Source organism: Mobula birostris, chromosome 26 (assembly GCF_030028105.1).
Source record: "Mobula birostris isolate sMobBir1 chromosome 26, sMobBir1.hap1, whole genome shotgun sequence".
Lineage (NCBI taxonomy): Eukaryota > Metazoa > Chordata > Chondrichthyes > Myliobatiformes > Myliobatidae > Mobula > Mobula birostris.
Window position 1 is genome coordinate 13,098,973 of NC_092395.1, and position 26,471 is coordinate 13,125,443.

General features: G+C 40.8%; 1 long non-coding RNA gene across 2 annotated transcripts in view; it reads right to left on the reverse strand.

Moving 5' to 3' along the window:
* LOC140188026 (uncharacterized) overlaps positions 1–24,500 on the reverse strand; it is a 54,869-nt gene extending 30,369 nt beyond the window's left edge. For both annotated transcript variants that reach the window (XR_011883210.1, XR_011883211.1), the window contains exons 1-3: positions 24,351–24,500; positions 12,642–12,901; positions 1,197–1,289 (exon numbers count right to left, since the gene is read on the reverse strand). This is a non-coding gene — a long non-coding RNA (uncharacterized lncRNA). The remainder of the gene's footprint in view (positions 1–1,196; positions 1,290–12,641; positions 12,902–24,350) is intronic.
* Between the last annotated feature and the right edge of the window lie 1,971 nt (positions 24,501–26,471).

Here is a 26,471-nt window from a genome sequence, read left to right on the forward strand (position 1 = left end):
AACATGTTGTTATTCTTATTTCCATCTTGAAACTGTGTACATACATCTATTGATGCTTCTGGACACATCTTTAGTGATGTACCTGGAATCATCGGGTGTTTTGGGTCTTTCAACATCATACAACCTCCTCCAGGTGACCCAGCCGGGGCTGATTAGAGCCCAGCTTGTGTCCAGATGGCTAGCTACTTATGACTCCATGGCTCCCCTCTTTTGAGCCACAGCCATCTTGAGGCCCTCTCTGCCGCATCGGTGGTACTGCGGATGGCTCTCCTCTTCCTCTCTTCCTCGATGCCCAAAATGCTGAAGGCTCTAACTAAAGCCTCAGTGCTCTTTTGTTCTTCGAGTAGGATGTTTTGGAGCCTTCCTTCTCCTCTTCTCCGAACCGTTCAGCTGCGATACTGATAATAATTGTTGTCATGGCTTGCAGCTTCCTATCAACCCCTCCCTTCGCCGTTTACTCCAGAATTTAGTTAACACCTTCATCAAACTGCTTCCACAGTGAAGTCATGTTAGCTGCAGGCTATTTGATCCACCTCCTGTTAGACTTCATGTTAGAGGGATTAGTTTGCAACACTTGGAGGTTCCAGGCACTATGGGGTGACTCCGGGCCTGGCCCCTCCTTCGTCTCACCAGGTTGGACACCTGCGCGTTGTGCTGCTCCTGCTCCCGCCAAACACTTCATCCTCGCTTGGTGGACCTTCAAGCCGCGATCGTTCTTGCAGATTTTGCCACATGCACACTGCTTCCTCATTGTCGTTTGTTCATTGCCTGGGTCTGATGTCATTGTGTCCATCCGACTGGGGTGCTCATCCTCCCCCCCTCTCGGGCACCCCTGGGGGTATCTTTTCCTTGGATTCTTTGTAGCTTTTGTGGGGGTCCTCCTCTCAGAGGACACAGATTGGGTTGCCAGCCCGTTCTGCCCTGGTGGCCGTCTCTCCGGGCTGTCACTGACTCTCCAGTCGTCACCACTCTTTTCACGGTTGTCACCCAGTCTTTCCTGGTAAGATACTTTAAAAATGTTTAGGAGAATTTGAGTAAAGTCAGATTGCTGTGTAATAATCCACAGAGCCCCTCATTCCTTGCCATGCTTCAGGGCACACTGCCATTTTGAAGCTCATCAATTCATCCTCTGTTGTTTTAAAAGGAGAGAAAGTATAAGAGGATGCCTGCCCTGGAGAAATGGACAGTTGACTCACCCATTTTGAAGGATCAACACTCAGAGCATAACTGGAGGTAGAACACAATTCCTTCTCCAGAACTCGAGAAAATGTCAGCAGGTCAGGCAGCAGCTGTGGAAAAAGAAATAGGGTTTTAATTTCAGGTCCTTAACTTCATCCATGCTGATTAGTTCATAATGACTTACATTCATATTAGGTCAAGGCATCTCCATTGATTTCTAACAAGAAGATTGCAAGTACTATGGAGGAGAGAGGAATCACTGACACTAACTTTAGGGATTTTTTTTGTGTGTTGAATTACATGTCTGTAGAATATCCTGAATTTCCGATCAGTTTCATGAACAGTAATTGGCAAATGTCAATACTTTTGACATTAATGGAAATTCAGAAATGGAGTTATTTGTTTGTCTGGTTTCAAAGGCTCATTTTTCCAGTTTAAGAAGCTAATACTGGATTTAACATAGGATATCAGGTTGTCTGAAGTATGAAACCATTTTGTTGTGAGTTTGCTGCCAGGATAAAATCATATCAATGTCATCATCATCATCATCATCAGGTGCCATGCCCAGATTGAGCTTTAGCTGCCATGGCGCACACAGTCCTATTTCGGGTCAAGTGGATCAATTCATTGGTATTCATTTCCAGTTCCCTGGCTGCTGTGTCTCCATTATCATTTGTCCTTGCCTTCTTCTTGCTTTCTTCCCTTCAATCTTTCCCATAATTACCGTGCATTCTAACTTCTCTTTCTTAATCACATGTCCAATGAAGTTATGTTGCCTTTTCATGATCTCATACACTATTTCTCTTTTTGTGCTTGCTCTGTTCATGACAACCTCGTTAGATATTTGTTTCATCCATGATGTTCTTTGCATCCTCCTCAAGATCCACATCTCTGCTGCTTCAATTCATTCTCTCATATTGTCCAACATTCTGAGCCATATAACATAACTGGATAAACGAAACATTTCAGTACTCTGAGGCGGGTTGTCATGTCTAGTTTAGTATTGGTCAGTATACTCTTCATTTTCGTAAAAGTGTCTTTCGCCATCCCTATTCTTCTTTTGATGTCCATGTCATACCTGCCATCTGATGTCACCCAGCTTCCTAAGTAGCAAAAGTTTTGTAATTGTTTTATGCCTTCCCCGTTTATTCTCAGCTTGCAGATAGGATTTTCCTTCTTTTTGGATATCACCATACATTCTGCCTTTTTGCAATTGATAGATAGACCCATTTCTGCACTTTTTTCAACAACTATATCAATTAAGTTTTGTAGTTCTATTTTTTATTTTCTATTTATGATTTATAATTTAATTTTTTAATATTTACTATTTTTAGTATTTTTAATATTTAATATTTGTAATCCAGGGAGTGGGAAGCGCAGAATCAAATATCGCTGTGATGATTGTACATTCTTGTACCAATTGTTTGGCGACAATAAAGTATAAGTACAAAGTAGTTCCCCCTCCGTACTTACAATTAACACAGTGTCATCCGCATATCTGAAATTATTGATGTTTTCACCGCCAACTTTGATTCCCAAGATGTCTCTTATTTTTTGTAATATTGTTTCACTGTACACATTAAACAAATCAGGGGAGAAAACACACCCTTGTCTAACGCCTCTCTTGATTTTCGTAAACTGACTCACTTCTCCATCTATTCTTACAGCGGCAGTTTGTTCCCAGTACAGATTTCTGATTAGGTGGAGGTCTTTCGAATCTAGATCTAGAGTTTCCTGTAATATTTCAAATAACTTATTGTGCTTCACTTTATCAAATACTTTTGTGTAGTCGATAAAACAAACAAATCTTTTTGCACTTGAATAGCTCGTTCTGATAGAATCCATAACATCAATATTGTGTTTTTTGTACCTTTGTCTTTCACAAAACCACAAATGAGTTTACCTATTTCAGCTTGTTTCTTACTTTTAGCTCTCGTCATCAAAGTTCTTAGAAGTATCTTGGTGATATGACTCATTAAACTTATGATCCTATATTATTCACATTCTATTGCTCCAGGTTTCTTAGGAAGAGTGATAAATACTGATTTTTTCATCTCTTCTGGTATTAGTCCAGTCTCGTAAACGTCATTGATTAACTCAGTAAGTTTTTCAATTCCATATAAATGTACTGCACCGAAATTGACCTTTACACCCTCCAGCTCTTTGCCAAGCATGCTACCTATTAACAATACTGTACAAAAGTGTTAGGCACATATAAAAAAATTCTGTAAAGTGAAGATTCTTCCAAAAATAATAAAACGGCAAGTTTCTAAATATCAAAATATACTATAAAGAGCAGAAAACAGTAAAAAACTAAATCAAATCAATATTTGGTGTGACCATCCTTTTCTTTTGAAACTCCATCAGTTCTCTTAGGTACACTGTCATGCAGTAAGACCATAAGATATAGGAGCAGAATTAGGGGCCACTTGGCCCATCGAGTCTGCTCCTTCATTTCATCAATTATCCTCTAAGCTCCATTCTCCTGTCTCTCTACATATCTCTTCATGCCCTGACCAGTCAAGAATCTATCAACCTCTGCCTTAAATTTACATAAACACTTCATCTCCACAGCTGCTGGTGGCAATGAATTTCAAAGATTCACCCCCCTCTGGCAAAAGAAATTCCTCCTAATCTCTTCTCTAAAAGGACAACACTCTATTTTGAGGCTGTGCCCTCCGGTCTGAGACTCCTTCACCATAGGAAAAATCCTCTCCACATCTACTCTATCAGGGCATTTCAACATTCGATAGGTTTCAGTGAGGTCACCCCTCATTCTTCTGAATTCTAGCGAATACAGGCCGAGAGCCAGCAAACGCTCTTCATATGACAAGCCATTCACTCCTGGAATCCTTTTCCTGAAGCTCCTTTGAACCTCTCCAGTTTCAGCACATCATTTCTAAGATTTGGGGCCAAACCTGCTCATAATACTCCAACTGAAGTCTCACCAGAGTTTTATAAAATTTCAACATTAGATCCTGGCTTTTCTATCCTAGTCCTCTTGAAATGAATGCTATCATTGCATTTGCTTTCCTCACCTCAGTCTCAACTTGCAAATTAACCTTTAAGGAATATTACACAAGGATTTCCAAGTCCCTTTGCAACTCAGTTTTTTTTTTGTATTTTCTCTCCATTTAGAAAACAGTCAACCCTTTCATTTCTTTTACCAAAGTGCATGACCATACACTTCCCAACACTGTATTTCATCTCCTGTTTCATTGCATGTTTTCCTCATCTAAGTCCTTCTGTAGCCTCTCTATTTTGTCAATACTACATGCCCCTCCACCTACCTTCATATCATCTGCAAACTTTGCAATAATGCCATCAATTCCATCATCCAAATCATTGACATATAATGTGAGAAGAACTTGTCCCAACACAGACCCCTGTGGAACACCACTAGTCACTGGCAGCCAGACAGAAAAGGCTCCCTTCGTTCCCACTCTTTGTCTCCTGCCAATCAGCCATTGCTTTATCCATGCTAGAATCTTTCCTGTAATACCATGAGCTTGTAGTTTGTTAAGCAGCCTCACGTGTGGCACCTTGTCAAAGGCCTTCTGAAAATCCAAGTACACAACATCAAGTAATTCTCCTTTGTCTATCCTGCTTGTTATATTTTCAAAGAATTCCAACAGATTTGTCAGGCAAAATTTTCCCTTGAGGAAATCATGCTGACTACAACCTATTTATCAAATGCTTCCAAGTACCCTAAGACCTCATCCTAGATAATCGACTCTAACATCTTCCCAACCACTGAGGTCAAACTAACTGGCCTATAGTTTCCTTTCTTCTGCCTCTCTCCCATTTTGAAGAGTGGAGTCACATTTGCAATTTTCTAGTCTTCCAGAACAATTCCTAAATCTAGTGTTTCTTGAAAGATCATTACTAATGCCTCCATGATCTCTTCAACCACCCCTTTCAGAACTCTGGGGTGTACATAATCTGAATCAGGTGACTTATCTACCTTCAGTCCTTTCAATTTCCCAAGAACCTTCTCTCTAGTTATAAAACTTCACACACTTCATGCCCCCTGGCACCTGTAACTCCATCATACTGCTAGTATCTTCCACAGGGAAGACTGATGTAGAATACTTATTCAGTTCATCTGCCATGTCATTATCCTCCATTGTTATCTCTCCAGCATCGATTTTCCAGCGGTCCAATATCCACTCTCGCTTCTCTTTTACACTTTACGTATCTGAAGAATCTTTTAGTATCTTCTTTAATATCATTGGCTAGCTTACTTTCCTATTCCATCTTTAATAACTTTTTTGGTTGCTGTTTGTTGGTTTTTAAAAGCTTTCCAATCCCTCTAATTTTTGCTCTTTTAAATGCTCTTCTCTTTGGCTTTTATCTTGGGTTTGACTTTGTTTGATAGCTACGGTTGTATCATCTTTTATTTAGAATACTTCTTCCTCTTTGTGATGTGCCTATCCTGTACCTTCCAAATTGCTTCCAGAAATTCCAGCCATTGCTCCTCTGTCACCATCCCTGCCAGTGTTCTTTTCCAATCAATTCTGGCCAACTCCTTTCTCGTGCCTCTGTAATTCCCTTTACTCCACTGTAATACTGATACATCTGACTTTAGCTTTTCCTTCTCAAATTTCAGGGTGAATCCAGTCATATTATGATCACTTGTCCCTAAATGTTCTTTTACCCTAAATTTCTAATCAATTCTGGTTCATTGCACAACACCCAATCCAGAATACCTGATCCTCTAGCAGGCTCAACCATAAGCTGCTCTAAAAAGCCGTCTTGTCAGCTCGATGGGCTAAATGACCTAATTCTGCTCCTATGTTTCTTATAATCTTTTAAACACCATAGCTATGTCTGCATCCACTACCTCCTTTGGCAGTTCTTTCCAAATTTTCACCACTCTCTGGACAAAGCAATGTGAGGTGGCTTTCCAAAAGGCAAAGGAAACGGTGACATCACATATTATAATCCACATTATCCGCTGAATCTTGCCTGTTATGCCCCACCTTATGATATATGCAGTCAAGTCACAAGTTATGAATAAATGAAGTAAATGCCCCATGGACTTTACATCATGTTCCCATCCCACTGCAAAGGAAAATTATGCCCAGATTAAAAGAGAAGCCTTCAGTCTGGTTTGGGGGGAGGGGTAAAATATTTCAACCAGTACTTGTATAGAAGAAAGTTTACCCTCATTACTGATCATCAACCACTAGTGTCCATTTTCAATTCACAGAAGGGTATTCCACTAACAGCAACAGCTAAAATGCAGAGATGGTCTCTATTTCTTGGAGGACACAAATACAAGATTGAATTCAAAAGGCCAACTAATCATGGAAATTCCAATAGATTGTCCCATTTACTCTTGGAAAAGGAAATACCTTAAAATTTTACAAAAGAGGACACTCCTCTTGACATAGGTATTCTCCATAATATAAAGCAAAAGTCTCCCTATTATGGCAGAGATGATCCACAGATAAACCAGGAAAGACCCCACACTGTCTCGGGTCTACATAAATAGATCAGCAGATCAATGACCTTGCAAACAGCTGAGACAAATTGAGGGCTCCTCATACAAAGAGGTTTGATATTTCACTCCTGGACATGCAGTCCTGGTGCGGGACAACGGAGGTGACCATAAAGGGGTACTTGGAAAGGTTAAGGACAGCACTGGACCACAGTGGAGTTTCAGTCTGATGTCAACTGGAGATGACACATCAACCAGTTGAAGAGAGCAGAGTCAACTGTTAGAGAAGAAAGGGGTCTAGAGCTGTCCGTACCACATACTGCAGTCACATAGTCAATCCCTACAACAGAAGAGGCCCAGTACCTGAGATTTGTTTCACAGCCACAAGTTTGTGAAGATTGTCTCCCTGCCAGTGACCCCTCTTGTGGGAAGGAGGTTATTCCACAAGAGTAATTACTCCACAGTGATTAAATCTTTCAGCCTGAAGGGGGACTATGCCGTGGATGTCTATATAGTTGTTTTAATATATAGTACACTGTGTGTGTATGTATATGTGTGTGTATATGTATATATATATAGATAGATAGACAGATAGATAGGTAGAGATAGAGAGATAGAGAGAGATATGGAGATAGAAGCAGATATTTATATATATATATAGAGAGAGAGAGAGAGAGAGAGAGATATGACTAGAGAGCAATCTGTTACACATTTGAGTTGAGTTGCTTTCTATATTGAGTTGGAGTTTATAATTAAGCAGGGAGGAATATGAGTATTTAATATTTCAGTAACATTTAAGTAATATTGTAAACATATTGCTGATTAAGAATTCTTTGTTTATATGTAAGGAGTACGTGAAAGGCATATGTCATTGCGCCACAACATCAATGTAAAACAAAGCCGCAACTTATATCCATGTTTTTTGTTCAGATTGTTTTTGGAGTTACAAAACATAACAACCAGCACTTCTGTTTTTTTGACATTGAGGGAAAGGTTGTTGTCATGACACCATGTCACTAGGCTCACTATTTCCTTCCCATGCTCTGACTCATCATTCTTTGAAATATGGTGCACTACGGTGACATCATCTGAAAACTTGCCATGGAATAGGTCAGAACATGGCCACAACGTTGGAAGTGTACAGGGAATAGAGAAGGAGGCTGAGCCCACAATCTTACAGGCTGCCAGAATCATGACAGAGGTGGTTTTGCTTCTTCTTACAGATTGTAGTTTGTTGGTCAGGATGTCAAGTATCCCGTTGCAATTGGAGTGTTGAGTCCCAGGCTTAGGAGTTTTTGCTTGGGATTATGGTATTGAAGGTGGAGATGTAGCCAATAAACAAGAATCTCACATAGGAGTCTTTACTGTCCAGGTGCTCCAGAGATTAGTGTAGGGCCAGGGAGATGACATCTTGCATTGGTGTGTTTCAATGGTAAGTGAATCGCAGTGGGATGAGACTGTCTGGGGGGTGGGGGCTGGAGTTAATGCATGCTATGACAAGCCCCTCAAAGCACCTGATGACGGTGAATGACAGCCACTGAGTGGTAGTCGTTAAGGCACATAACCTTGTTTTTCTTAGGTATTGAGTGATAGTGGCTTTGCTAAACCAATTGGGAATCTCAGAGCAAAACAGGGAAAAGATTAAAAATGTCTACAACCAACCCCACCAGCTGATTAAAGATTTAAAGTTTAGCTTTATTTGTCACATGTAGATTAAAACATCAAAACATACCCTGAAATGTATTGCCTGCATCAACAACCAACACAGTCTGAGGATGGTCTTGGGCATCCCACAAGTATTGCCACACATCTGGCACCAACATAGCTTGCCCACAACTTACTAGCCCTAACTCATCCGACTTTGGAATGTGGGAGGAAACTGGAGCTTGCGGACACAGTCACGGGGAGAGAATGCAAACTCTTTACAGACACCAGTAGGAATTAAGCCCCATTTGTGATCACTGGTGGTATATAGCACTACATTAACCAGACATTACCATGCCTCCCAGGACTTAAGAACATGACCAAGGACGCCGTCTGGGCCAGTTGCTTCCTGAAGGTTCACACTCCAGAAGACTGAGCTTACGTACATCTGCAATGATGACTGTGGCTCAGTTGTGTGTCAGAGTGGCTGATGCATTCAAGATTTAAGATTCAAGGTTCAAGAATCAAGAATCAAGGTTCTAAGTTTGAGATTCAGACTGTTTATTGTCATTTTTTTAGTAACTGAGTGTAAAGGAGAATGAAATAATTGGACTCCGGACCCGATACAGCATAAAAAAAACTCAATCGGCATAAAGAGTACAAAAAGAACAAAAAAACCATACACAATAAAGAAAAATATTGGAACAATTTTACAAAACACAATGTACAAGTAACTATTGTAAACATAGAGTGATTGTATGTGGATAAAGTGACACTAGGTGATGTGTATGTAGTGTTCCTGGGATTTCAATTCCTTTCTCTTCAGAATGTGCTAGGCTCATCAGGGAAAGCTGCTGTGTTTGCAGCAATCCCTACTCTATGTATAACATGCTGACAGACTGTCAATAGTGTATGAGATGTAATATCAGGATATTATCTGACGTGATAGTAATAGCACTGGTGTGTCTTTCTCTTCTGATGGAAAGATGATCATTTACAGTCAATTAAACACATACCTGCTAAGTGAATAATACTGGCAGCAAGAGTCTATAGTGGTGTATCCTGTAATAGTGTATCCACAGGTCTAAAGTGACACTGGGATAGTGTCCTCACATACAACTGTAGTCCCACACCTTCACACAAAAGGCGTGTTGAAACATCTTACATCATGTAGCATTAGAACAGAAACAATAAGGGTGGGAATTGATCATACACTCCTTTAATCTCTCCCCCACCATTTAATAAAATCAGTTTTGCTTTCCTGATTCCATTACCCTGCAATTCTAATCACTATCCATCATGGACTCCAGTACTCTCCAGGTCTCCAGGTCTCAGCATCCACAGCTTTATGGAAAAGAGAATTCCACAGGATCACTAGCAGCTTGTCTGGAGATTGGAGACCCAATGTGCGTGTATGTGTGAAGGTAGGAAAGGGGCCTGTTTATCCGCTGTTGTTTCGTTTTGTTTTGGTGTTGTCATTGTTTTTACTTATGTTATTCTTCTGAACATTGTGGACATGCTGTCTTGGTGGCAGGATATGTGGCGATGCATGCGGACTGACCCCAGCACATCCTTGGGTGGTTTTGTTCTTAACACAATTGACACATTTCACAGGAGAATTTGATGTACAGTACATGTGATAAATAAATCTGAATCTGAAAATAGAAATTCTTTCTCATCCCAATGGGCAATTTTTTGACTTTACGACTACATTTTCTAGTTCTAGCCTCTCACACCAAGGGAACCATCTTCTGAGTATCTGTGAAGCCCGTTCAAATATAGGTGGAGGGGTAGGTAGTGCTTAGGAAGCAAGGCAGTTGCAGCAGGACTTAGACAAATTGGAAGAACGGGCAAAGAAATGGCAGGTGGAATACAGCGCTGGGAAATAAATGATAATGCATTTTGGTAAGAGGAACAATAGTGTGGACTATTATCTAAATGGGGAGAAGGTTCAAACATCAGAGGTTCAAGACTCCCAGAAGGTTAATTCACAGGTTGTGTCTGTGGTAGAGAAGGCAAATGCATTGTTAAGGGGAATTGAATATAAAAGCAAGGAGATAATGCTGAAGCTTTACAAGACTCTAATCAGGTCTCACTTGGCGTTTTTTCAATAGTTTTATCTCAGGAAGAATGTATTCTCATTGAAGAGAGTCCAGAGGAGGTTCACAAGGATGATTCACAAATGCCCTTTACATTTACACCCTTTCTAGCTGCTTGAGTGACTTCACAGACCTGTGATATTTCCTTAGATATCCTTTTAATACAAATGGTCTCAAAGCAATTTTTGGAGACATAGATTTTAGCTAGCTACTATTAATAGTGTAAAGCTAATTTCTGAGTGCATAAATCTCTCACCTATAAATACATTAGTTATTGATATGCTAAATAATGCTAACCATCTAGTTCTGCAATCTTTCTTGAACTAAACAACTTCAGAGTCAGCTTCTCTGTTTGAATCAACCCAAATTAAACAAACCATTGTCTTATACTCTTCTCTTGAGTAGTAATAAGGCAGGTGCAGTGACTCTTTATAGAGAGAGCATCTTCAAAATACAAAATCTGCTTGTAAATCTGTTGTATAAAGAGTGCATTTTTAACTTCAAGTTGATTATTGCTTTACATTTACATTTTTAAAAACTGAAGACTGACTTCTATTTATCACCAGAAGTTAAACAAACTGTTAGTTGGACGCTAATTTGCATCTTACAAGTGGCAGCTGCCTGTGTTTAGAAAGCAAGCATAGCAAACATGAGACCACCTTTCCCAGATCAGTGAATATCCACCACACACCCCCTTGCTAAACAAAGATTCACCCAGCTTCTAGATCAAGGCTCCTGCCAAGACTCTTCTTGGGAACAGACCATCACTCTTCCAATCATTCCAGTAAGTTACTAGTGCTAGAAACGGCTCTCTTCACCCTCTTCGATCAATTGCTCAAAGGCAATAATGGAGTACTTCCCAATGCAAGGATTTCCTGTGAAATTTTCTTAATCTCAGCAGCACATATTTCCCCAACCTCAAAGGAATGCCACCATTATAATATTCCATAAACATGTGACAACGACACATCAATGGCCATATTATAAGTACATACCTTTAACATTTTCTTCCTCACAAACAGTTCTTGCCATTTCCTTGATGCAAGTTCAAATCACTGTCGCTATCACCATTAGTTATCAGATCAGCTGGCAATGTCTCTCAATAAGCAGAAGGTAGTTAATCTCATTCACAAGGGTAGTTGCATTGCTTTCAATGCATGCTAGACTTTACTTAGGTTTCCTGAAAACAAGTCTTGTAAACAAGCTACTGATTGTGCATTGCTATCTTCTTTTCCCTATTTTAATTATTTTAATTATAGAAAATTATATCCATCAGTTCCTGATTTGACAATATAATAATATACATAAGAAATGAAACATTTACAAAAGTAAGGAAGAGTACACTTTTCCTGTTGAGAATTCTGTGTATATCTTTAATTCTAAGCTCCCAGAAAAAAAAATTGTTACAACTTAAAAATCAGTTATATCCCTCTCATGGAAGTGAATACTCATTGGTATGCTGGATAACTCAATATTCTAAAAACAACATACCACCTGCACAAGTTTCTTCCTATTTTTGTGATTATGAATTCTGTATATAATTGTTCAGGTCTTCCCCCTTTGCTTTGTTAAGGGTTGGACCTAACTAAGAACTTTTGTGTTTTCCCAGAAAACTTTAACTGAGAAAGGGCTATCCAGTCTGTTCTGTCAAAGCATGGACTTCTATCAACCAAATGTACAAATTGTTCTATTACCAAATGTAACACAAATAGCAGTATTAGTAGACTTAGTGGACCTAGTTGCTACATTGTAAGAGTGCCAGATATGCAAATAATGCTTATACCCAAATAATAAGTAAAACACATTCAAATAGCTCTACCTTGTGACAATATAAAACTTTGTAGACCTCAAAGGCTCGGCTCTAGGATTACATCTCCATTTTTGAAGAATCGCAACAGAATAGGTAAAACGGTTATCAGGGGTATAGCATTCCTCAGGAGTAGCCATCTTCCTCCTCCTGGTAAGTCTTTTACCATTGAACATAACACACAACATCCAGCAAGATCGGTAGTTTTAAAAGTCAAAGTGTAAACCATGATAGTATAATGTCATTAGCAATGAACAACACATTTACAATGACACTTTATAAAATCTTAAGAACTATATATATATAAAGTTACCAGTGTTAAAAAGTAAATAAGCTACATCCAAATAAGTAAGTATAAAATAATGTTTGTTGACTCATCTTTCCATGGAATTGTGTATTTAAACAAATTATTCACAACAGACACATCACAAACACCCCACCGCCAAGATGAGGTGAGAAAAATGCATACCTGTACTCATTGTTAGTGATCAGGACTGGGATAAGGAGAGGACCGAGGATCACTGGATCAGGGCAGTCTCTGCTCTTCACTCTTCCAGGGTTGAAGATGGACCAGAGGAATAGGTAAAGAAGCATGTATGAGGCAGTGGAGGAGGTAGTGTACGTTAGGTACCGGAGTTCACAAAGTCTTAGGAGTGGAGCCGTTATACAAATAGCAGGAGTCGACAAACTTCCAGCTTTGCAGGTCTCAACATCTCAACAAAAAGAGCACTATAAAAACAATAAAATCAATGGCTAAGGGAGTTGTCCATTGGAAGACTGCAAAATCAAAATCTTCAACCCAACTTAAAGTAGTACCGATCTACCTAGAAACAGTATCTGTTAATACGGAAACTTAATGCACACCAACTAGAAAGGTCTTGGCTATTATTTCAGCTAAAACTTTAAGCCAGTTAAGGGATTAGTATGAATCTTGAAAGGAAACTTGTGAAACAAGGTGTCTTGCTCATCTGATAGTGTCAGCTCTGTGACTCTTGTAACGTATAGACAAATATTCTTTTAATTTGACTGAATTTCTTTACCCATTGTTGACAAACATCATATGTCTACAATCATTGTTGCATCCATCATAAATCATTCCTTAAACTTGGACTTGTGCTTCTATCTTGAGATATGCAACATAACTTAAATCATCAAGATACTTCGAGTCATTATAAACTTTAAAAAGTAAGTGATCCTCTGATATGTTTGAACAACTTTCGTCACAAAAAAGTTCCATGAAATGCCAATAAAAAAAGCTGAGGTACCAAGAAAGCAAGAAGGGACCAGAAAGTTAAACCCAAGTTGGGACCACAGAAAACAAGTCACCACTAAACTACACCCGCAGAGCTCCTAAACAAAGAGCTGTATACTCATAAGCCTAAACCTAAAGATAGACATAAGAAGGAGAAAGATCCAAATCAAGGCAAGTGGTGTTGGACCAGGTTAATAAAGGTGTGGGCCAGATCAAAGCAGCAGGGTCGCGTGACACCTAATCTCCAGTAACAAGATCAAGAAACCCAAGAGTGATAATTAGTCATAGTCATAGTCATACTTTATTGATCCTGAGGGAAATTGGTTTTCATTGCAGTTGCACCATAAGTAATTAAATAGTAATAAAACCATACATAATTAAATAGTAATATGTAAATTATGCCAGGAAATAAGTCCAGGACCACTGTCTGCATATTAGCACCCTAACATTTGAAGTGATACAACTTCCAAGTGAAGCAAGGGATTATGTCAGTGCTACTATGAGAATGAAAACTGTCAAGGCATGGCTCTACAGGCAGTTTTACTCTAATACTTCTTTTTAAATCATAACATTTGCTTTGGACTGATTCATTCATTCTCTCTCTCTCTCTCCTTGCTGATAGTAACACCATATGACTGAATACACAGCAATAATTGAAGACTTGTGTGTATATGTAACATTGTCTATTTAGGAAGTAATGTTATCTGTGTAACCCCAAAATTTAGCATTATTATTTGTTCTCCAACAGTAAAATTTGTTATAGGCTTATTTCCACATTTTCAACTCGTAGTCAAAGTCTCTCTGAAATGTAATTGAATTCGTAAGGACACCAATAATTCTGAACCAATGCTCGCTCTAAATTCGAACTACAGCACGAACTAACCCTGACTGTTTAATTAAGGGTAAATACAAAATCTGGGTAGACACAACAGTCTATGGGACTAAAATCTCTAAAAAGCTTATTGGACATCAATTTCATTTGATAAGGAAGCAAAAACTTTTTTGCTTCAATGCATCTTCCCTTGCAAAAACCTGGATCAAGGGCTTCACAGAACCGTTTAGCAACATAACCCAGAAATGCAGAAAATTGTCATGTTACCTTGACATTTAACAATGGAATGGAATAGTAGCATAATTGGAGACATGGACATGTCTAAAATCTTTGTAGTAAGTATGTTCATACACTTGTTGGCCATAAAGGGAAAGTACAATAACATATCTGTCTGATGGAGAAATCTTCATTAAAAAATGGTGTTTTTCACAATGCTCTAGTCTGATGGTTTCAATGTTATGTTCCTATGAGTGGGATCATTCAATGACGTAACAGTGCCTGTACTTTCCTTCAAGTGCAGAGGGATCCATGTCTATTAATTTGCCTTCAATGTCTGGCCTCGAATCTTTCAGTTTTGTAAGGGTGTCATTCATCATTCCTGCAAGTGATTCTTTTCCTTCCCATCTATCCATGTTCATTTCATCTGCAAAGAGGTCAGAGTGGATGTCTAAATGGATGGAATAATCAACTTGCCAGAGGCAAGGATGAAGGGTTCCAATGTATTAGTTCACACATGACCAAGACGTAAGGGACATTTAGTGATACTTAAATTAGAAACATCATTGTTCTCAGATTGCTCTAAATAACATTCTCTGAGTTGATAAGTTTTAGAGGTGTCCAAACTAGATGAGACAATTTCCGTAGTAAATGTGACTTCATCTGTGAACAAGAAAATGGTGGGTAAGGTAACACAGAACATTATTATTATGAGCACAAATATTAAAAGTAAAATACAGCAGAAGCAACATTTCTTCCTGGATTTTGAGTCTGTCTTTCTCTGAAAACAACAATGCACTCATGGCATATTCTGGATGTATTATCCCTGGGCAATAAATCTGTAAGATCTTACTCAGTGTAGAGGAATTTTTACATCTTTTTAAAAATCTTAACACGTGTTTCTTCTTTTTGATACATTTTACTGTTAGCTGGAAGTTTCCTTAAATCTGTTTTTGATTTTACAAGTGGCAGCTACTTGTGTTTAGAAAGCAGCTGCATAAACATGTAATCTCCTAAACAGGACTGTGAATAACCATCATAAAATATAGCAGCAGAATTAGGCCATTTGGCCCATCAAGTCTGCTCCACCATTTCATCATGACTGATCCATAGAAACATAGAAAATAGGTGCAGGAGTAGGCCATTCGGCCCTTCGAGCCTGCACCACCATTTATTATGATCATGGCTGATCATCCAACTCAGAACCCCGCCCCAGCCTTCCCTCCATACCCCCTGACCCCCGTAGCTACAAGGGCCATATCTAACTCCCTCTTAAATATAGCCAATGAGCTGGCCTCAACTGTTTCCTGTGGCAGAGAATTCCACAGATTCACCACTTCCTGTGTGAAGAAGTTTTTCCTAATCTCGGTCTTAAAAGGCTTCCCCTTTATCCTCAAACTGTGACCCCTTGTTCTGGACTTCCCCAACATCGGGAACAATCTTCCTGCATCTAGCCTGTCCAATCCCTTTAGGATTTTATACGTTTCAATCAGATCCCCCCTCAATCTTCTAAATTCCAACGAGTACAAGCCCAGTTCATCCAGTCTTTCTTCATATGAAAGTCCTGCCATCCCAGGAATCAATCTGGTGAACCTTCTTTGTACTCTCTCTATGGCAAGGATGTCTTTCCTCAGATTAGGGGACCAAAACTGCACACAATACTCCAGGTGTGGTCTCACCAAGGCCTTGTACAACTGCAGTAGTACCTCCCTGCTCCTGTACTGGAATCTTCTCGCTATAAATGCCAGCATACCATTCGCCTTTTTCACCGCCTGCTGTACCTGCATGCCCACTTTCAATGACTGGTGTATAATGACACCCAGGTCTCGTTGCACCTCCCCTTTTCCTAATCGGCCACCATTCAGATAATAATCTGTTTTCCTATTTCTTCCACCAAAGTGGATAACTTCACATTTATCCACATTAAATTGCATCTGCCATGAATTTGCCCACTCACCCAACCTATCCAAGTCACTCTGCATCCTCTTAGCATCCTCCTCACAGCTAACACTGCCACCCAGCTTCGTGTCATCCACTTTTCCTCTCAGCCCCAATCACCTGTCTTCTCCTCATATCCCTTCATGCTTTGACTAATCAAGAATCTATCAATCTCTGCCTTAAATATACACAATCACTTGGCCCCCACAGCTGCCTGTGACAATGAATTCCACAGATTCACCACTCTCTGGCTAAAGAAATTTCTCCTCATCTCCATTCTAAAAGGACGTTCCTCTGTTCTGAGGCTGTGTCCTCTGGTCTTCGACTCCCGCACTGTAAGAAACATCCTCTCCACAGCCACTCTGTTGCAACCTTTCAACATGAGATAGGTTTCAATAAGATCAGCCCTCATCCTTCTGAAATCCAGTGAGTAGAGGCCCTAAGCCATCAAACGGTTCTCATATGACAAGCCTTCCAATCTCAGAATCATTTTCGTGAACCTCCTTTGAACCCTCTCCAAAATCAGTGCCTCCTTTCTAGCATAAGAGGTCCAAAACTGTTCACAATACTGCAAGTGAGGCTTCACCACAATATCAAATACACTGCTCATATTGTATATAACAAAAGGTACCAAAGAAATAACATAACAATGCTATACTTAGTGGCCACTTTATTAGGTACATGCTCATTGGTAAAAAATATCCAATCAGCCAATCATGCGGCAGCATCTGAATGCAAAAAAGCATGCAGGCATGATCAAGAGGTTCAGTTGTTTTTCAAACCAAACATCAAAATGGAAAGAAATGTGATCTGGGGCATCAAAGGGTATGGGGAGAAGGCAGGGGGAGTGGAGATGACTGGAAGAATTGGATCAGCCCATGATTGAATGGTGGAACAGATTCGATGGGGTGAATGGTCAAGTTCTACTCCTATATCTTATATTCTTATGATTTTGACCGTGGAATGATTGTTGGTGCCAGGCGGAGCGGTTTAGGTAGCTCAGAAACTGCTGACCTCCTGGGATTTTCATGCACAACATTCTCTAGAGCTCACAGAGAATGGTACAAAAAAAAACAGAAAAAAATCCAGCGAGCGGCATTTCTTTGGGTGAAAACACCTTATTAGTGAGAGAGCTCAGAGGAGAATGGGCAGGCTGGTTCAAGCTGGGAAGAAAACAACAGTAACTCAAATAACCACTTGTTACAACGGTGGTGTGCAGAAGAACTTCTCTGAATGCACAACATATTGAGCCTTGAAGGGGATAGGCTACAGCAGCAGAAGGCCATGAGCATATACTCAGTGGCCACTTTATGAGGTACAGCAGCTACCTAATAAGGTTGCCAGTGACTGTTTTAATGAAAGTTTTGATACAAACTTACTTCCAGACACACAATTTAATTTTCTAAACTGAGTTCAAATAATGCCTAAATTAGCATTGTATTTCCCCATGAGAGGCCTTTCATAGCAGGACTAGACTGACTTTTCAATAAACAAGAGTCTACGTTGAAATGAAATAATAAACTTCATTTTCATTGCTAAAGATAAGCTGTCTTGCGCTTATCTTTCACAGAAATAAAGGTACATGGGGCCACCCTTTTCATCTCAAAACTTAATTTGCATTCCAGTAACAAGATGGTGAGTTTTGCCTGTGATGATGATGAGTAAAAGGTTGAGTTCATTTCAAAGGTCTCTTAAGATCTGTAATTCAGCACACCACACCCTGTGTCAAAAGCTTTGAAATGACTGAGGTTGTTATTAATCATCAAATTTTAAAACTAAGCACGAAATGGAATCAAGTCAACTAAGCCTGACACTGATTACTTTCAAGGGCTCTCTGTCCCATGCTCTCAATATTTATTGTTTATTTATTTATTTATTATTATTATTTCTTTCTTTTTGTATTTGTACAGCTTATTGCTTTTTATACACTGGTTGAATGCTCAAGTTGGTGTGCTCTTTCATTGATTTTCAAAGTTCAAAGTACATTTATTATCAAAGTATATATAAATTAGACAACCTTGAGATTCGTCTCCTTACAGGCAGCCACAATAAAAGAAACCCAAAACAACGCGTTAAAAAAGACTAACAAACACCCAATGCACAGACAGAGAGAAAATTACACAAATCTTTCAACAATAAAAGCAAGCGATACTATTTGACACAAAGCCCGAAGCAGCCTGAGCAGACCCACAGTTTCAGCCTCAGTTTATCGCAAAGTGGATCTAATCGCCGTGGAGCTCACAGGCAGAAAGCCCAGAGCAGCTGAAGTAGGCCACAACTTCAGCCTCTGTTCTGCAGATAGCAGAATACACGTTGCAGAGCGGCGAGCAGAACAGTTAGTATTCCAATTAATTCAGAGATTAAGGGAGCTAGGGCTTTACTCTTTGGAGAGAAGGAGGATGAGAGGAGACATGATAGAGGTGTACAAGATAATAAGAGGAATAGATAGAGTGGATAGCCAGCACCTCTTCCCCAGGGCACCACTGCTGAATACAAGAGGACATGGCTTTAAGGTAAGGTGTGGGAGTGGTTGGTGGGTGGAATGCACTGCCTGAGTCAGTGGTGGAGGCAGATACACTAGTGAAGTTTAAGAGACTACTAGACAGGTATATGGAGGAAATTAAGGTGGGGGGTTATATGGGAGGCAGGGTTTGAGGGTCAGCACAACATTGTGGGCCAAAGGGCCTGTACTGTGCTGTGCTGTTCTATGTTCTATTAAGGATTTATTGAGTATGCCAGAAAATGAATCTTAACTTTGTATATGATGACATATACATACTTGGATAATAAATTTACTTTGAACTTTGAAGTTTGAAACACTTCAAAACCACAAGAGAAAGAACAAAAGAAGAGATTAAAGGTCATGCAGATAAGAATACGTTTATTCAAATAAGTATTCAGCAAATCAGACACATCTCATGGTGTATATTTAAAGCCTCAGCAATTAAATTGCACTTAGTTCCCTTACTTTTAATTCAGTAGCTCAGGTATTGCCCTTCAACTATCAGAAAGGAGGTACAGGAGCTGTAGGTTCCAAGCTACCAGGTTCAAGAACAGAATGCTTCAGCACTCTGCAGTCTCCGAGAGGATTCCAGTGTTTGTCCATTTTACGTGGTCTATCAGCGGCATCAGCTGAGCTTTACCGAGGGGGATTTCTCGCAGGTCGGCAGTGGTTATAAAAAGGGACCTTCGAGAGTGTGTGTCCATTGTATGTGGCCTATCAGCCGTTATAACCGGAATACCGATTGTGAGTTAGACAGCAGGGAGGTTCAGGCATAAAAGGGAGACACTGCCTAGTGGAGCAGTCATTGACGGAGTGACTGAGGCAGAGTGGTGGGGCTTTGGCTCGTTTGGGCTTCGGCGATAACGGGTCGAGGCAAGGCAAAGTCTGTGAGGCCAGTGTTCTGTACTGGGTGTCAGATGTGGGAAGTCTGGGAGATTCCTAGCCTCCCGGACGGCCACATCTGTGCCAGGTGTGTTGAGCTGCAGCTCCTTAGGGACCGGATTAGGGAACTGGAGATGCAGCTCGATGACCTTCATCTGGTCAGGGAAAGTGAGGAGGTGATAGAAAGGAGCTACAGGCAAGTAGTCACACCAGGGCCTTGAGAGACGGCTAAGTGGGTAACAGTCAGAAGGAAGGGCAAGAGTCAGATACTATAGAGTACCCCTGTGGCTGTCCCCCTTAACAATATGTACTCCTGTTTGAGTGCTGTTGGGGTCTGGCCCTGTGGCTCAGAAGGGTAGGGAAAGGAAGAAGGCAGCAGTAATAGTTAGCTCTATAGTTAGGGGGTCAGACAGGCGCTTCTGTGGACACAGGAAAGGAATGCGGATGGTAGTTTGCCTCCCAGGTGCCAGGGTCCAGGATGTTTCTGATCACGTCCACGATATCCTGAAGTGGAAAGGTGAACAGCCAGAGGTTGTGGTACATATTGGTACCAACGATATAGGTAGGAAAAGGGAGGAGGTCCTGAAAATAGACTACAGGGAGTTAGGAAGGAAGTTGAGAAGCAGGACCTCAAAGGTAGTAATCTCCGGATTACTGCCTGTGGCACGCGACAGTGGGTATAGGAAGAGTGAGGTGGAGGCTAAATGTGTGGCTGAAGGATTGGAGCAGGCGGTAGGGATTAAGATTTCTGGATCATCGGGACCTCTTTTGGGACAGGCGTGACAAAAAGGATGGGTTGCACTTGAATCCGAGGAGAACCAATATCCTGGTGGGGAGGTTTGCAAAGACTATTGGGGAGAGTTTAAACTAGAATTGCTGGGGGTTCAGAACGGAACTGAAGAGAGGGAGGAAGGGGCGGTTGGCTCACAAATAGAGAAAGCTTGGAGACTGTGAGAGGGAGGATAGGCACGTGATAAAGAAGGGACGCGCTCAGATCGATGATTTGAGATGTGCCTATTTTAATGCAAGGAACATTATGAACAAAGCGGGTGAGCTTAGAGCGTGAATCAGTACTTGGAGCTATGATTTTGTGGCCATTATAGAGACTTGGATGGCTCAGGGGCAGGAATGGTTACTTTGAGTGCCAGGCTTTAGATGTTTCAGAAAGGACAGAGAGGGAGGCAAAAGAGGTGGGGACATGGCACTGTTGATCAGAGATAGTGTTACGGCTGCAGAAAAGGTGGAGGTTATGGAGGGATTGCCTACGGAGTCTCTGTGGGTGGAAGTTAGGAGTAGGAAGGGGCCAATAGCTCTACTGGGTGCTTTTTATAAATCACCCAATAGTAACAGGGACATCGAGGAGCAGTTAGGGAGACAGATTCCTGAAAGTTGTAATAATAACAGGGTTGTTGTGGTGGGAGATTTTAATTTTCCGAATATTGATTAGCATCTCCCTAGAGTAAGGGGTTTAGATGGGGTGGAGTTTATTAGGTATGTTCAGGAAGGTTTCCAGACACAATATGTAGATAAGCCTACAAGAGCAGAGACTGTACTTGATCTGGTATTGGGAAATGAACCTGGTCAGGTGTCAGGTCTCTCAGTGGGAGAGCAATTTGGAGATGGTGATCTCAATTCTATCTCCTTTACTATAGAGATAGGAACAGATAACATTGGAGAGAGATAGGAACAGACAAGTTAGGAAAGTGTTTAATTGGAGTAAGGGGAAATATGAAGCTATCAGGCAGGAACTTGGAAGCATAAATTGGGAACAGATGTTCTCAGGGAAATGTATGGCAGAAATGTGGCAGATGTTCGGGGATATTTGCGTGATGTTCCTCATAGGTACGTTCCAATGAGACAGGAAAAGGATGGTAGGGTACAGGAACTATGGTGTACAAAGGCAATTGAAAATCTAGTCAAGAAGAAAAGAAAAGCTTATGAAAGTTTCAACAAACTAGGTAATGATAGAGATCTAGAAGATTATAAGGCTAGCAGGAAGGAGTTTAAGAATGAAATTAGGAGAGCCAGAAGGGGCCATAAGAAGACCTTGGCGAGCAGGATTAAAGAAAACCCCAGGCATTCGACAAGTATGTGAAGAACAAGAGAATAGGACCAATCAAGTGTGACAGTGGAAAAGCACGTATGGAACCAGAGGAGATAGTAGTGGTACTTAATGAATACTTTGCTTCAGTACTCACTACGAAAAAGGATCTTGGTGATTGTAGGGATGACTTACAGTGGATTGAAAAGCTTGAGCATATAGATATTAAGAAAGAGGATGTGCTGGAACTTTTGGAAAAGATCAAGTTGGATAATTCTCCAGGACCAGATGAGGTGTACCCCAAGCTACTGTGGGAGGTGAGGGAGGAGCTTGTTGAGCCTCTGGAAATGATCTTTGCATCATCAATAGGGACGGGAGAGGTTCCAGAGGATTGGAGGGGTTGCAGATGTTGTTCCCTTGTTCAAGAAAGGGAGTACAGATAGCCCAGGAAATTACAGACCAGTGAGTCTTACTTCAGTGGTTGATAAGCTGAGAGGCAGGATTTATGAACATTTGGAGAGGCATAATATGATTAGCAATGGTCAGCATGGCTTCGTCAAAGGCAGGTTGTGCCTTACAAGCCTGATTGAATTTTTTGAGGATGTGACTAAACACATTGATGAAGGTACAGCAGTAAACGTAGTGCATATACATTTCAGCAAGGCATTTGATAAGGTACTCCATGCTAAGCTTATTGAGAAAGTAAGGAGGCATGGGATCCATGGGGACCTTGCTTTGTGGATTCAGAACTGGCTTGCCCACAGAAGGCAAAGAGTGGTTGTGGACAGGTCATATTCTGCATGGAGGTTGGTGACCAGTGATGTGTCTCAGGGATCTGTTCTGGGACCCCTTCTCTTCATGATTTTTATAAATGACCTGATGAGGAAGTGGAGGGATGGGTTAGTAAATTTGCTGATGACACAAAGGTTGGGGGAGTTGTGGATAGTGTGGAGGGCTGTCAGGGGTTAGAGCAGGACATTGACATGTGTATCTAGTCAGATAAAGAAGTCCCAAAATCTCTCCATCATTATTCTTCAAAACTTTGAAGTTCAGTCTTAGTAATGGGTAAGCAGGTGTGATTTTCTTAGGTCTCTTTCTGTTTTGTTTAACATCTATTTAAAGAAAGCCAGAAGAATTTCATCTTCCTTGTTTTAATTTTCTGTAATTTCTTCTAAGTTCTTTTCTAATATTTAATGATGTGTCTGAATGTTAGAAACACTTCAAAATCCTGACAGCCACCAGGGTTGAGGGTCATATGAAATCTATGAGTTTGCTGGATATTAAAACTGTCTAGAGAGTTTGGGCTCGTGTCTCCACGACAATGTCCTTTGAGGCCCTGCTGTTCCTCATGGTCTCAAGATTGAACCCCAGGATGCTATTGGCTGCCAGGATAGGCCTTCTGTATCCTGATCAGATATTCTCAGGGATGGGGTGAGTGCCCGCTTCACTGACACTATCCAAATTAGTAGTAGCGCGCGCGCACGCACACACACACACACACACACACACACACACACACACACACACACACATATACACACACACACACACACACACATACAAAATGCTGAAGGAAATCAATCAAATTAGTGATTGGAGCAATAACGGCAGAAATCCAAGTAGAAACAGAAAATGCTGGAAGCACTCAACAGGTCAACCAATAATCTGTATGGGGAGAAATGGAGTTGGTGTTTCTGGTCAAGAACTCTTATCAGATCTGTTATGTTGAGTATGTTTGAGCTATTGAGAGGGGTTAAAATGAAGAATACAGGGGCTGTCTTCAGGAGGGTGCAGATCTATGTTGTCAAGATAACAATTACTTAAAACACATTCCAGTCTGCAGGAGTATGTGCTGCGGGATGAACTGGAGCTTAGTGCAGCCACCACAAGGATTCGGTGGGAAGGACCAGAGTATAGGTTTCTTCTATCAATGGACAAGGAGGGGCCGAGTTGGGTGAGGTATTAATATAATCGTGTACCACCACAGGGGACCACATGAGTGGAAACAATGCTATTAGTTTTAAGAAATGTAATTGAACATTACTTGATGCTTTGACTATGAATGTAACAGAGCAATGGCATTGCACAGTTTACACTTATAAATCATTTTTATTGTGAATAAAGTTTACTTTGGATTAAAAAAGTTGAGAGACAGAAAATACAAAAGTCAACTAATTAAAACAGAAAGGTACAACCACATCTGTCAAGAGAAGGTAAAAGGAATGGTTAAGACCTGAGGGTTTCTGGTCAAGAACTCATACCGGTACAGTCATGTCGACTGTGTTGAGCTATTGAAAGGGGGTGGGATAACGAGTACAGGGGACTGTCTGCGGGAGAGTGCAGACCGATGTTGTCAAGGTAACAGATGGAAGATGAGCTGTTCCTTGAACTGATATTGGTGGGTAAAGACAGAGAGGTCAGAAGTGGGAAAGGGTTTGGGAATTCAAGTGACAGGCACCTGGAAGCTCAGAAATGTCCTTGCAGACTGAGCAAAGGTGTCTGTAAAGTACTTACCCAAACTGCATTCTGCATCTCCGCTGTACAGGAATGATGAGTTGAAACAAGTATCATGGAATTAAAGCAGTTCAGCCATCATGATCAAAACTTGTTTGAGAGCAGAATAAAATGATTAAAATGAACAGACACCCAGAAAACTCTGATTCTTACGCAGTCTGCAGTGTGGCATTGAATCCTGATTAGTCATTAGGAGTGCTGACACTTTTAGACTGAAGTGAGAGATCTTGTGAAAGTTAGCTACTGAGGTCTGGAGTCCATAGGGATCAGGATAAATTTGTTCTGTTGTTAGCAGTGACAGTATGAAGGCTGTAGTGTTGAAAACCATGGAAAGATTACAGTGGTTTTCAGAGTTGAGGCTAGAGAGTGATATGTAAGAGTATGTGGTGTGTATGTGACTCAGGTCTGGAGGTTGAAGTAATTTAAACAGAGGAATAGCTCAACTAATATCCTAACACAGTGGTGAAAATAGAAAGGAAACCCAGGCATTGCTAAATTCAGTCTGAAAAGTACCTTCAAGTGCAGTATGTCTGGTCAGGGAGAACATTAATATCTACATATGAAGCCCTCTGTTGGTCGGGGTTGACCACGGATATTCCATCCTATCTGTCCATGTGACACACAAACCAGGCAGTACAATATGGAGATCAAGCAATTGCCCAAGCAACAGGCTCCCCATCTCCAGACAGCTGTTGAATCCAAAGGAACAGCAGAGACCAACAGAATTTGGCACCAGCAGCATTGCAGGAGTTACTAGTCAGCATTGAACTCAACATAGGACTGCCTTAGGGTCTCCAGCTCTGGATTGTTCCATAAGACCATTAGACATAGGAGCAGAATTAGGCCATTCAGCCCATTGAGTCTGCTCGGCCACTCCATCATAGCTGATTCCCAATCCCACTCAACATCTTACACATGCCTTCTCGCCATATCCTTCGATGCCCTGACAGATCAGGAAACTATCAACTTCCGTCTTAAATTCCTCCTTACCTCTGTTCTAAAAGATCACCCTTCAGTTCTGAGGCTGTGCTCTCTAATTCTGGATGTTCCCACCATTGGAAACATCCTCTCCACATCCACTCTACCTAGTCCTCTCAACATTCGGTAGGTTTCAATGAGATCCCATTGCATTATTCTAAATTCCAGTGAGTACAGGTCCAAGGATGCCAAATGTTCCTCATACATTAATCCCTTCATTCCAGGAATCATCCTCGTGAACCTCCTCCGGACTCTCTCCAATGACAACATGTCCTTTTTGTGATATGGAGCCCAAAACTGTTGACAATACTCCAACTGTAGCCTGACTAGTGTCTTATATAGGCTCAGCATTATCCTCTTGCTTTTATATTTGATTACCCTTGAAATAAATGCCAACGTTGCATTTGCCTTCTTTAACACAGACTCAACCTGTAAATTAATCTTCTGGGAGTCTTGCACAAGGACTCCGAAGTCCCTCTTTGCCTCTGATGTTTGAACCTTCTCCCCATTTAGATAATAGTTCACACTATTGTTCCTTTTACCAAAATGCATTATCATACATTTCCCAACACTGTATTCCATCTCCCACTGTTTTGCCCATTCTTCCATTTTGTCTAAGCCCTCTGCAATCGCATTGTTCTCTCCGCAGTACCTACCCCTCCACCTATCTTCATATTATCTACAAACTTTGCCACAAAGCCATCAATTATATTACCTAAATCATCGACAAACAATCAGAAAAGTTGCGGTCCCAATACTGACCCCAGAAGAACACCACTAGTCACAGGCAGTCAACCAGAAAGGCCCCCTTTATTCCTACTCACTGCCTCCTGTCTGTCAACCATTCCTCTATCCACGCCAGAATCTTTCCTATAATGCCAGCAGCCTCATGTGCAGCACTTTATCAAATGTCTTCTGAAAATCCAAGTAAATGACATCCACTGCCTCTTCTTTGTCCACTCATCTTGTTACTTATTCAAAGATCTCTAACAGGTTTGTCAGGCAAGATTTCCCTTCACAGAAACCGTGCTGACGTTGACCTATTTTATTATTAGTCTCCAAGTAACCCAAAACCACATCCTTAATAATAGACTCCAACACTTTCCCAACCACTGAGGTTAGGCTAACTGGCCTATAATTTCC